At 50.5% G+C, this 12,588-nt stretch overlaps 1 long non-coding RNA gene across 1 annotated transcript; it reads right to left on the bottom strand.

Moving 5' to 3' along the window:
• Positions 1-4,872: 4,872 nt before the first annotated feature.
• LOC134378752 (uncharacterized) lies at positions 4,873-12,588 on the bottom strand. The gene is made up of 3 exons (XR_010023689.1): positions 12,353-12,588; positions 11,882-11,994; positions 4,873-11,594 (listed from the first exon to the last, which is right to left on the bottom strand). It is a non-coding gene; the product is annotated as an uncharacterized LOC134378752 (long non-coding RNA).

Genomic DNA, 12,588 nt, shown 5'->3' with positions numbered 1-12,588 from the left:
TTAAAAGCCAGGTGTCTGCAGGGTTGTGTTCCTTCTGGAGGCTCCAAGGAAGAATTTTCCCTTCATTTTTCCAGCCTTTAGAGGACACCCACATTCCTTGACTTGTGGCCCCTTCCCCCGTCTTCAAAACCCGTCACTGCAACTTCTGCGTCCATCGTCTAGTCTCCTTTGACTTTGACCTTCTTGACTCTCTCACAAAGATCCTTCTGATCAGGTTACCCTTCCTCCATGATCCAGGATAATCTCTCCATCTCAAGATCCGTAACTTAAACGCATCAGCGAAATCTCTTTTGCCGTGTAAGGTGACACAGTCACAGGCTCTGGGGACTGAGGTGTGGAAATCTTTGGGAGGGCATTGTTCTGTCTACCACACTTTGCAAAAACAAATAAATTTGGGGAGCATTGGGTTAAATACAGTTAAGTAGGTTCTTTGTTGCAGAACTTTTTAGAGTTTTTATATGTTAATGTATAGTATAGAACCCAAGACAAAGTTAGTATGTAGTATATCCCCATGTTCTTTGACCAAAGATCCTTCCCAATACCCCCTTTTCCCCCATGTAAAACCAATAAACACCTGAGAATAAAGTGGGAACACGGTCTCAGGAAACACACTTTAGCCCGACTGTGGAAGACAAGGCCCAGATAAGCAGGTTCACGTCTCACTGAGGTTTGGGTGCTGCTTAAATAGATCGTGGAGCAGAACTGTGGCTCTTACAGTCAGCTGTTCTCCACAAGCAGCCGCATGTCGTTACGTGAATCACTGGACACTGGGGAGGAGGAATTCCTCACTTAGGACCTGAAATTTCATCCTTGAAATTTCTGACTAGGATTTGGTCAACCTCAGCTGCACTCTCAAAGGCAGATAGAGATTCAGTCCTTCATTATTCATCCTTCTGTTCATTCACTTAATAAGTGTGTATAAGGCAATATTTTGCTGGGAATTGCACATCTGCATTTTCCCTGCCCACATTCACCAACTCTAGTTCCCGTGCCCACGCCCTTTCTGTCACTGCCACCCATAAGTCCTCGAGTAGAATCACAGACAGCTGTCTCCCAAAAATATCCTGAGAAATTTCCGTCAGCTATATATACTCTCACGAAGGTCACACAAAGCAGGACTCTATAGGCAGGAGGGGCAGCCCAGGAAGTCCGTGGTGAGCCACGGGCCAAGTGCAGCTGAGTATGTTAGGCCCTGGGGCTGGGGAGCCAGGGGCGGGCGGGCAGCGCTCGTGGTTGTGGTTGGCTTCGTTTATGGGGTTTATCCAAGTTAATGGTAGTGCTGCAGGCAGCCACCCACGGAGCGTGGCAATCGGGACGTGCCTTTAGCCACTCCATTAAGCTCCTCTTGGACACGGCGCCGTCCCCGGCTGCCTGTTGTGCTTTTAATGCCTAGAAACACGTTTCCCGGCACTGTCCTATGGCGATCCTCCTCCCTGTCCCCTTCCACCGTCCGTGCAGACAGAACCACGGATGCAGAGGGCCCCCCGGCCAGATCTGCTTCCCCAGACACTGTCAAGTGCTTATCAGTCCTGTTTCTAGCTCAGTGAGGGATTCAGATTCGGGAGTATTCCATGAAAACACCACGTGAACGAGCCCTCGGAGAGCGTCTCTCACGAAGCCTTGGGCTGTGTGATGAGCTCCTAGCGTGTTCACGTTATGCAAATATTCTGAGTGCCAGAGCTCCAGCGTCCCCAGGCCTCTGCCGACTAGAAGCTTCTCTGCGGTGCAGCACGAGGGGGCCGCCACCTCCCCGGCGCCCTCGGCCACTGGGCCCGGGGCCCCTTCCTGCCACTCGGGTCTCCCCTCTGCTGACGGCTGGGGCGGCTGCTTTCTGTGCTCCTGAGGTCTGACTCTGCGGGGACCGTTTGGGAGACAACACTGCTGCTTGCCCGGGGGTCCGGGGGCTCTGGTCACCGTCCAAACCCGCAGGGAGGCTCTGGACAGCTGATAGCTGTGAGGGGAGGGCATGTGACCGGGAGCAGGGATGCCCGTGTGTGGGCATTCAAATCCGAGGAAACCCATTTTTAAGGTTTGCAGTTGTGTAAACTCAAGGGGAAAGTGGGCACCTCAGGGTGTTCCTGAGGTTGAGGGTGCCATCTGCTCCGCTTTGTTCTTTGGAGTCCTGGGAATGGGAGGCAGGGAACGCAGAGCACTCCCAGGCCCTGGCTTTTCCGTCTGCCCTGCCGCCTGCAGCTCTGTCACCAGCCTCCTGACATCACCCTTATTTTTAGGGATGTTTTCATGTGATGTGTTTAACACGCTAAGAGCCGGGCATTGGTGCGGCCCAGGCGCCTTGGAGCAGGTTCACAGTCATCGCTCCCTCTCCTTGGGGCAGTGACAGTGGCAGGCCTGGGCTGAGCCAGAGGTCAGTGGGCGGAGGCCAGAGAGGACAGGGGTGAGGGCCATGAGCCTGACTGGTGGCCCAGTGCTGCAGAGGCTGTGTAGACCTGCCCTGGCCCTGCGCACCTGTACTGCACAGAGGTGGCCACATTCACACATTAAGACGAGGATTCCCACTCTCCCCCCTCCTCTCTGTCCTCTGGGCTGTCTCAGGGGCTTCTGTTCACTGGATAGGAGCTCCTGTCCCCTCTGAGACTGAGCTGGGATGCCCTCACTGGGTGTACAGTCAGGGGTTGAGCCTAACTTTCCGTCTGTACTTTTGAAGCAGAAGTGGCACTAGCTGGCTGTTGCTGCAGCAATGTCACATAATGCCCTGTAAACAGATGCACAGAATAGAGACACCTGGGCTGGGTGCAGCTCCCATTAATGACCAAAGGTAAGGAAGGGAAGAGACAGTTCCTTTTAAAAAAGAAACTGAATGAAGCAGCAAAACAACACACACACACACACACACACACACACACACACAGACACACACACACACACACACACACACACCCTAAGCATCTTGGCTGTGGGAGTGTGCTGCTAAGATCACCTCACCTTCCTTCAAGAAGTTGCTAGTGCCTTCACAGCTGACTCAGCCTTTGTCCCCGCGTTCCTTGCAGCGGTGAGCTTTGCTACAGAGCCCCTGCTGAGGTGGCTGAGGTCCTCCGATCTGCATCAGAGCCTGAGCTCGCCCAGTTCTGCTTCCTTCTCTTTCATCGTTTACAAGCGTTATCCCCCAGCAAATCTCTTGCCCTCCCACTCTGCATGGCGGACAGCTGCTTCCCAGAGGACCCAACTGACACACCGGCGAATGGACTGGGACATTGTAACTGACCAACATTATTTCTCAGCCCCAAATGTATTACAGATTGATAAAGCATCGGACCTCTTTATGGAACTCTAGGCATGGCCTAAGGGTGGCTGGTGGGTCTCAAGACTAAAGGAAGGAGGCAGGCAGAAGAGAAAGGCCTGCAGAGTTGCCAGTGATGTCACAGAGGAGATCGGAAGGAATCAGTGAGCCGCAATCAAACTGCTGAATGTGAACTGAACAATCAAACATTGGAGGCAGCTTTTCCCTCTTTTCCCCCAAAGATCTGATGTTCAAGTTGGGGGCCAGAATATGTATCAGGTGTCCTATTTCACAGTCTGGCTTTTGGGAGGTAAGTCAACATTTGCGATTGCTGAGTTTGCCTGAGGCTCTCTGCCAGCCACACCCCCCCCCCCCAACTGACACCACAGACAAGAAGCCCAGAGTGGCTGTGTGCTGGAGGTAGGTCACTGAGGGGCTGGGTTGGCGGCAGGTCTAGGAGGCTGCACAAAGATTTTTATGCCAAGGTACAGGTTTATTTTAGCTATCAGATGTTTCTTCCTATGTCTGATAAATGGCGGGTGATTAAAAAAGAAGCGCTAAGAATTTCTACTATACCGCAAACCACGATATTTCAGTATGTTCCTGATGGCCTCATATATGGGCGTTACTCTGCACAGCTTGTGTAGTAATGCCTTGTTATAAATAAAATCACTTCAAGGATGTGCTAGAAGTGTTGTACTTAAAGGATATATGATGAATCTTTTTAGAGAGTAAACTTCTGAAGGAGGCATCAAAGCATATTTGTTAAATGAATAATTGCTTTATCTACTGCGTGAACTTGGATTTTGATGCAGCATATTTTTAAAAACGGAATGCACATGTAATTTTAGGAGCAATGGTAGATTCCAAAATATCCCAGGTAGGACATCCTCCAACTATAAATACTTTCCAAATGGCGTACTTGTGAGCACTCCCAACCTCTTGACTAGCTACCAGCCTTTCAAGCCAAGAGCCAGAACTCACAGGGTTTTATTTTAACCCTGAGAAGGGCACAAAGGCCATGGAACAGTGTAATTCAGGATGCTGGTGGCCTGGTCTCCCTGCCACCATCTGCAGGGAGACTCGGGAAAGTAGTGTGGCTTAGGCTCTTACATGGGTCTCTTGCTTACCCACTCACCAGAAGCCAGGAAGGACAGATCTGTCCCTGACACTGGCCATAGTGGTCCAGGGCAGCTCAGTTCAGAGTGTGAGGGGTTTTTGTTCCTCCAGGTTCAGACAAGGGATGGCAGACAGATCTCATTCCTGTGTCAACTCTTCTGATTGCGGACACTGCCTGGGCCACAGTTGGGGAGGATTTCAAGGACACCTCTGGGCCCGCTGGAATCAGCCACTCCTATCTGATGAATTGCATCAGCTGTAGATGCTGGGAAGGAGCCCGAGAACACGAACATTTTCCATTTGTCAGCCTGGCCTGACTCATGTTTCCTGTCTGTACAGCAGTCCCCAGCATGGTTCCTCCATTAAAAGCCATGGGTGCTGGGTGCCTCTGCCTGCACATATATTACTCCATTTCTGTTGCTTATAACAGAAATACCTGAAACTGGGTAATTTGTAAAGAAACAATATTTATTGCTTACAGTTTCAGTGGCTGGGAAGCCCAAAGTCCAGGGAACACATCTGGTGAGACCTTTGTTGGTGGATAGTGACTCTTCACAGCAAAGCAGGGTACATGGCAGAAGGCAGAAGCAGAGAGAGAGCTAACTCCTCCGTCGTCCTTTTTATGTCCCTGACCACCATTAAACCATTAGTCGATTAATCCATTTACCAGGGCATGATCCTCACAATCTAATCACCTCTTCAAGGCCCCACTTTTCAATTACCATAATAGGATTTCCCACCCTGTTAACACCGTCACAGTGGGGTTAAGTTTCTAATACATGGACTTTGGAGGACACAATTCAATCCACAGTATTCTGTCCCTGGCCCCCAAGTTCATCCCATTCCCACAGTCTTAACTTGTTTCAAGTCCAAAGTCCAAAGTCTCAGGGTCCCATCTGTGAAATCAAAACAAGTTATTTACTTCCAAGATACAATGGTGGGACAAGCATAGGGTACATATTCCCTTTCAAAAAGGGATAAAGAGGTCAAAAGAATGGGGTAATAGGTCCTAAGCAAGTCCAAAACCCAGCAGGGCAGGCATCGAATCTCAAAGCTGGTGAATCATGTGCCTTGACTCCATGTTTGGCATTCTCCAAACTTCTTGGGCAGCTCCACTCCTATGGCTTTCCTGGTCTCAGTTCATGCTTCAGCTCTCCCGGCTAGCATTCCACTGTGTAGCTCTACAATTCTGGGGTCTTTGTAGTGGTCGTGCTCTCATGGCTCTACTAGGCATGCCCCTGGTGGGGTATTTCTGATTCAGCTCTGACCCCACATTTCTACAGGGCATTGTTTTATTCAAGGTTGTACGTGGTGACTCCACCCCTGCTATAGATCTCTTCCTGGGTTCCCAGGCTTTTCCATAAATCCTTTGAAATTGGGGTGGAGGCTCCCAAGCCACTTGTATTTTCTAAAGCTGCAGGTCCAGCCATACCTGGGGCTAATTTAGCCATGGCTGGCTCAGCCAAAGCCACCAGGGTGCTGGTGTGGAGACCAGCATCCCTGGGCAGTGAGCCTACGGAGGGCACCTCAGACCCCAAGACCACTCTATCTCCCTAGGCCTCTGGGCCAGAACTGGGAGGGGCAGCCTTGAAGATGTCTGAAATGCCTTCAAGGTCTTTCTTCCATTCTCTTGATAATCCCTTCCTTCTGTATTAATCTCCTTAGCAAAAGTCACTGGGCTGCACCCTTCGTTTCTTCTCCCAAAAACACCTTTTCACTCTCTATGCGGCCAAGGTGAGAGTTTTTCAATTTTTCACTCTCTGCTTCCTTGTTAATTATAAATTTCAGCTTTACCTCATGCCTTTGCCTTCATAACTCAGCTTAGGCTGTTGAAAGTAGCCATGAAGCTTCCTGTATGCTTTGCTGCTTAGAAATTTCTTCTGCCAAATACCCTAAGTCAACACCTTGAAATTCCACATTCCATACAATTTTTGGGCATGAACATTATGTAGCCAAGTTCCTTGCCAGTTCATAGCAAGGGTGATCTTTGCCCCAGTTTCCAATAAGCTCCTCATTTACATCTGAGATCGCCTCAGTATGGCCTTTACTGTCCATATTTCTATCAGCATTCTGCTCACTACCATTTAACCAGTCTCTAAAATGTTCCAAACTCTCCTCACCAACATCTAGGCTTTTCCTAGCCTGTTCTTCCAGCCTCTACACAATACCCAGTTCCAAAGCCACTTCCACATTTTCAAGTATTTGTTATAAGCAACACTCCAATTCTCTGGTACCAATTTTCTGTATTCGTCCATTCCTGTTGCTTATAACAGAAATAACTGAAACTGGGTAATTTGTAAAGAAACAATATTTATTGCTTACAGTTTTGGAGGCTGGGAAGCTCAAAGTCCAGGGGATACATCTGGTGAGAACTTCCTTGGTGGGTAGTGAGTCCTCACAGCAAAGCAGGGTACATGGTGGATGGCAGAAGCAGAGCGAGCTAACTCCTCCTTTTGAAGCCCTCAGAACCATGCCCCGTGGCCACCATTAAGCCATCACTGGATTCATCCATTTACTAGGGCAGGGCCCTCACAATTTATTCATCTCTTCAAGGCCCCACCTTTCAATTACCATAATAGGATTTCCACTCTCTTAATACCTCACAATGGGGACCAAGTTTCTAATCCATGGACGTGGGGGACACAATTCCATCCACAGCAGCACCCACCGCCACTCCTCCTGCAGTAACCCTGTGACCTTCACAGCAGCCTAAGCTGCCGGGCTCTCAGAAGCAGCATCTGGGGTCATTCCCGCTCACACATCTGCCGTCCTGAAGATTTATCCCCCTTGAAGGAGTGAGCTGCTGTCAGGAGACCCGAGCCCAGCTCAGTGCTGAGCATTTAGGTTTCCTGTGGAAACACCGGCCTCGTGTCAGCAAACGCCTCCCTGAAACGACCTCAGGGCCCCACACGTGTCTCCTCCTCGGTGCCCCTTCTCTGCTGTGTGGAGCTCTATTGCTGGTGTCCCCCAGGGTGAGTTTAGGACTTTCCATTCACCTCCGCACGACCTGTTCTCAGTCCTCCCTCACCTGCTGCTGGTGGAGATTTTGAAAGGGGCAGGGGCTAAGGGGTGGAGATGGGGAAGGAAGGTTCCAGAGAAGCATGGGGGTGCAGAAGGGATGGCGGGGAAGGAGGCCAAAGACAAACTTCGTCTGTGTTAGGGGTTGAATTGTGCCCCCGCAAAAGGTGGGTTGAAGATCTAAGCCGTGGTACCTGTGAGTGTGGCCTTATTTGGGAATAGGGTTTCTGCAGTTGGAATCAAGTTAAGATGAGGTCAGGAGCTCTAATCCTATATGGCCAGTGTCCTGATGAGAAGAGAAGACAGGACATAGGGGAAGTGTCGTGGGACAGTGGAGGCAGAGACTGGAGTGACACCGCCACAAGCCACGGAACTCCTGGGCTACCAGAAGCTGGAAGAGCAGGGCAGGATGCTCCCCTGGAGGCTTTGGAGAGAGCAGGGCCCTGTCATTGCCTTGATTTCAAACTCATAGCCTCCAGAACCGTGAGGCAATAAATTTCTGTTGTTTTAGCCCCCGGCTTGTTGTGCTTTGTTATGGTGGCCCTAGGAAGCTGATACAGCCTGTTTCACTCCTTCCTAAACACTGGTCACCACTATTGTAAATATCAGAGATCATGACTATCATATATTGGACATGCTGGGCATCGTAACAGTCACTAAATAAACTGTAGGCCTAAAAAAGAACACTCGTGTGTTCCGACTTGTGGCACAGGAGCTCGCTGTGCAAGTCAGAGGCTGCAGAAAGGGAGGCAGACAGAGCTGGGGTGTCTGGAGCTCAGCACCATTGTGACACCTGGGAAGTGAGCAGACTTGCAGGGGAAGCCACCGAGGCGGATGGCCGGGGAAATGCCCACAGCAGTAAGAGAAAAGTGAGGAGCACATGAGGCCTGAACATCAGCGGTGGTCCAAGGAGGAATGAAAAGTTTGACCGCTGTGTGTGCTGGGCTCCCAGAGACTGCAGAGAGCGTCAGATGTCCCAGCGGGACGAGGAGGACCCAATGGAGTGTCCACGTCCTCTGTCGCCTCCTTTGTCACCTCCTCCGAGGCAGGGGGAAAATGCCTGACCGTCAGGAATCTGGTCTCCAGTTTAGGGTAACTATAGGAACCGAGTCTTTGATGGGCATCTCCATCACTGGAATTGCTCAGACGACTAAAGCAGCAGCACTTTTGGAGACCCAACAGTCTGTCCTCCAAAGTGACAGTAGGATCGGCCACCTCAGAAATGTGGCAGCTGGAGACATGGTTCTCGTAACAGGGGTTGTCCGTGTTGCCAGCTCTGGGGCCACAGCCGAAGCTAAAAGGAGAGCTTGGCTGGCAGCTGAAATGTGGGCAGCACACCAGCACGGGGTTCATGTGGCAAGGGAGGAGCCAGCGGCCCGGTTGGGATTAGATGGGACAGTTCCAATGAGAAGGACTAACCTAAGCCAGAATCTCAAGAGGCAAACAGCAGACACACACAGGAGCCAGGGAGGGTAGGGGTTCCTGAACTCCTTCCCATGAACATTAGTGACTGGAGGGTCACCCCCAAGAGCATGGTTCCATCATCAGTCGCGAAGGCTCGGCTTTTCAAGTGTGACATTTGGCAGTGGCCCCTCAAAGTGATATCCAGGGAGAGTCAGTCCAGAGCCTTCCACTTTGTTTCTCTTCTCCTCTTGGCCAAAGTACAACTGTTTAAGACCTCATTTTTCTTCTCCCACCTGGAAAATTATGTTACTCATGCTAATTTTAAAATCTAAGCATGTGTATTGGTCTCTTTAAGGAAACTTTATTCCCTGAAGAGTCACATGTGGTTCCCTGATACACTCTTTAATGTTATTATAAGAACTCTAATCTTAATCTGCTAAATCATTCCCTGTTATACTTATATCTCAAAATAACTTCAGAAGTCAGCGGATTTTTCAATGAGAAAGAAAAGTTAATTAGAGAAGTACCAAATAACTGAAAGAATATTATACATGATGAATGGAGCCAAGTAGAAATGTTCAGACTTTCACCTGATTTGTGGTTTTCGAGAAATCTTCTAAGTTGTATAAATGACAGAAACTCTTTTTCAGAGCTCTGAGATCAGACCTATGTGCATGTGAAGAGACACTATTTTTATCTCTGGGTTCTGGTTACACATCCCCAGCCTGGAAGCTTTGTTCTCAGAATTCATGCTGTCATCAAAAGGACTCAATACAAATACAGCCGTGGGCCTGCCAGTGGCTTAGCTGAGATCGCAGCTGCAAACTCTTCTGTCATGTGAGAAACCCTGGGCTTTTTCTGGGTGTGGAATGCCTGTTGGCCCCGCCTCTGCCTGCCTTTCCTTCCCCTGGAATCTTGTCGTCCTTCCAATCAGCTCAGTTTTCCCACCTCATCCCAAACCACCTACCTCCATCCGATCTTCATAGCAGTTGCGGGCTGGCTGTTTTTGCTTTTGCAACTTACTATGATAATCATAATTTATACAGTCAGCTTCCCTGAAATCAACCTGTCCCATATCTCGCCTAGCAGGACGCGCTTCTCCATGTGCTTGGCTCTAGTGCTAACACAGTATTTGGCCCCGAGACTCTCAGGGGACCTTCACGGAGAGACTTTAAGGTCTATGAATTCCCCAAAACTGTAGGCAAAGTTTGTGTGTGCTGTTGCTTACCAAGAGCAGTGCGTCTTCCTGGCTTCTTTTTTCCTAACAAGCCTTCTGGGGATTGGGGCCAATCCTGGAAGTCTCCTCCTTGCAGCAATTGGTTTCAGCTTTGGCTCATCACTTTGCAGACCGATGGGATCTGAAGGGAAGTTTCCCAGGAATTCTGGGAAAGAGGGTTCTCATTGATGAGGGTGACCCGTGAGAGAGGGTCTCTTCTTCATAGACCTCAGCGTCCTTACCTGGGTGCATGGAGCGGATGCAGCCCTGCCAGGACCACAGGTCACAGCTGACGGGACAAGGAGGGCAGAGAGGGAAGTGTGGAAGCACCTGGCCTCACACTGTGGCTGTGATGAGCTCTGCCTCGACCAGCCCTGATGAGTGACATAATGAATGTCCTGTCTATTAAGTTATGTGACATCATAAATGTCCTATCTGTTAAGGCACTTTTAACTGGATTTTCTCTGTTTGTAGATGATACGGTGCACACGAGTATAGCAGTTTAGAGTTTTCATCAGATGATCAGATGGATCCAAGTCCCCCCAATGGTTAAGGATGTCTGTAGAAGGTATCCAATAGATACTGATTGACTGGTTGATTGACTGAAGCACAGAAAATCCCTAGAAGTGCCACTCGGTCATCTAGGGGCCATGAGAATTTGAGGGCCTGTCTAGAGGAGGGGTTGCCTAGCTGCGATGTGTTGTTCCCACCCTCAAGCCCACTGCTAAGTGCTGCCTGGATTTTAGACCAAGCAGGGGTCTTGGGAGTGTCATACTGAGAGAGACGCCCGCGGGAGGACACAGCTGGCTGCTTGCTTGGGTGCTGTTTCCCAGGTGGGTGGACATGGATAGAGTCCTCCTCATCACGAGCACGCAGAGCAGATAGGCTTCCGCTTTCACGCCAACACTGAACGGCTTGTAGTGCCGAGACAGATTCTGCAGCCGCGTCTACAGTTAGCTGGAAACTGTGCCCTGATTACTAGTGAAGCGTTGCATCCCACAGATGCAAATGCAGGCGAGCTGCGCTTTCAGGCCACTTGTTTGCCCTCCCTCTCTGGCACCTGGTTCTTAGCTTTATAGATCAGGAAACTCGGGGAGCCCCTCCAGAGCAGAGACCATCAGAAGTGGGTTCACACATCTCCTGAAAAAGGCGCATCTCCCTTTGAAATACTTCTCTGTTCAAAAACAGTCTTCTGCATCTGAGGCCTCTAGGAGGTGGGCAGGTAACAGGTGCTAATAAACTGGCATTATGTGTATCGCTCAGTCTCTTGAGAATTCGCCACATACATCCCCACCGATCACTGGGGCAGTCTCTTTCTCAGGTGGTGAACAAATTCTTACACGTCCCCTTTTCTAGATCCCCTGAGGAGGAGCGTGACCCTTCTATTTGGGTGCTTTGCTCATAAGTGTGATGTACATACAGCATGGTACAGGGTCAGGTGCTCTGATGTGGTGCCATGAGACCCGGGGACACTCTCTCAAGCTCAGAATGAAGGGATCGGTGTAGACTATCTGCTCTAAACTGTGCAATTGGATGGTTTTGATAGCTGGCTTCCTTTAGTCATGTCCATGTCTGAGGATGCTCTCTGGTCACCTGATGCTATAGGATAAACACATGGACACAAGGTTAAACATACACAAGATAAACAGCACACTGTGCAAACAGCCAAGTGAGCTAAAGAGCTGGAGGCCCCGGAATTCCCAGGGGAGAGGCTCGTTGGGTTGGGCAAGGCAGGGAGGCTCAGCAGGATTTGGTGAGAGGCTCTGCCTGGCCATTTGGGGGAAAGGAGAGAAGGGGGCACCCAGGTGAGAGGGCGTGGCCTGAGCAAGGCCCAGGACAGGACATAGGGGCCCAGCTGTGTCCGGGTGAGTGAGACCCCCATTTACCTGGTGGAAAATGATGAATTCTACTCTAAGCGGGTGAGACATAGAGAAGGTTTGGAGTGGGTCGATGACATGATGAGGTGAGAGTTTAGAAGACCCATCTGACTGCTGTAGACCTGTAGGGAGAGGAGGGAGCCCAGAGACCAGGAGAACAATCAGGGAGGGTGTGGGAGGTTGGGCTGGAGACTGTGGGGTCCATACAGGGGGTTCAGATCAGAGGCCGCCAAGGAAACAGGTAAGGGCTGGGGAGGAGCCTCCCCTGCCCCCCTCTTCTCTCCTACCTTGCTCTCCCCTCCCTCCCCTTTCCCAGGTAGGTGACAGAGACACGGGTGGCTGGCCTCCCTGCGCTCGTGCCTGTGCGTGGCCTGAGAGCAGGCTGTTCCTGCCTCCACGGGTCCCCCTTGGAGACACTGCAAACCCCTCTCCAGGCAGGCAGAGCTGTGGCTCTGATCTAAGGGCTGGGGGAGAAGTCACCTGACTGAGCCGCTTGAAGCGAAGCAGATGGTGCTCTTGGCTCGACAGAGGTGGCTGAGGGACATGACCTTCCTCCCGGCCTTTCTTTTGGGAAAGGAAGTCTTTGGAAGTTTGTAGCAACTGAATAAATCTTGTCACTTTGATAAGCAGGGACCCCGTTTCGCTGCCCACGTGGGGAAAGCTCCACACTTCCTCCGATTGTTTCGCTGGGTTGAATTCCAGCCTGCGCGACACGA

Source organism: Cynocephalus volans, chromosome 5 (genome assembly GCF_027409185.1).
Source record: "Cynocephalus volans isolate mCynVol1 chromosome 5, mCynVol1.pri, whole genome shotgun sequence".
Lineage (NCBI taxonomy): Eukaryota > Metazoa > Chordata > Mammalia > Dermoptera > Cynocephalidae > Cynocephalus > Cynocephalus volans.
Note: the sequence above shows the minus strand (reverse complement) of the source record. Positions and strands in the feature narration are given on the sequence as shown.